This window comes from Amphimedon queenslandica, unplaced genomic scaffold, assembly GCF_000090795.2.
Source record: "Amphimedon queenslandica unplaced genomic scaffold, v1.1 AMPQUscaffold_13502, whole genome shotgun sequence".
Lineage (NCBI taxonomy): Eukaryota > Metazoa > Porifera > Demospongiae > Haplosclerida > Niphatidae > Amphimedon > Amphimedon queenslandica.
In genome coordinates, this window is record NW_003546262.1 from 136,744 (window position 1) to 137,683 (window position 940).

Here is a 940-nt window from a genome sequence, read left to right on the forward strand (position 1 = left end):
TAGCCATGCACTCTAGATAGTAGACCGTCTACTATAATAAATCTATAGTCAACTCTCAACATGACTGGCTCTGCCTGTCTACACTGTCGTAGTCTAAACTTAGCTCGAGGCCTAGCAGCTTGGATATGTTTGTATCATGGTAAGTATAGTCTTATTTGATGTTAGTCATTTCATGCTTCAAAGGCTCTAGCCAGCTGGCATCGGCATGTACTGTGTAGTTAGTAAACAGCCGGTTCTGGGAGAATAGGCACAACTATGGTGGCCCTGAGGTATATTACGAGCCAATAGGGAGAGAACGTTTGCATTTCCGGATATTCGAAAGTACGGGGAGAAACGGAAGAGGGCGTGGCTCACTTAACCTTGTAATTGTAACAAAACTTAAGAAAAATATTAAACTAATGATTTTCATACAGAATATAGTGACAAACAACAATTGTGAGTACAGTACCAGTAGTTATGAGTTCAGAAATTATTACAACTATTATAATTTTTTTTAAATAATCTATTATTGTATTAATCTTTTTGACAAACATCACAAATAAAATCATAGAGAGCCTGTCAGTTTTAACTCAAAGTTCATGATACCAAGTGCCACAAAGTAGACACTCCACCCAATTCACAACAGCATTACCAGTCTTATCATCAGGATGCAAACATAACCCACAAACATCAACTTCAATCTCATCTAATTTTTCAATACACTCCTTCATTTTGGTTTCGACAGTGTTTTACACACATGCTCGGTTTTCCTTTTAGTGGATGTAAAACGAAACTGCTTCTCACAATTTGCATTTGGAGCTGGTCGCTTCTTTACAGGAAATGAAGAATTTCTTGGGTTCAGTATTGTTCAACTTCAAAGATCCTTGAATTTTTAATTGCCGCTTTCCCTTTGATCTACCAATATACTTGCCAGATCTGTTACAATAATAGTAGCAAGTTA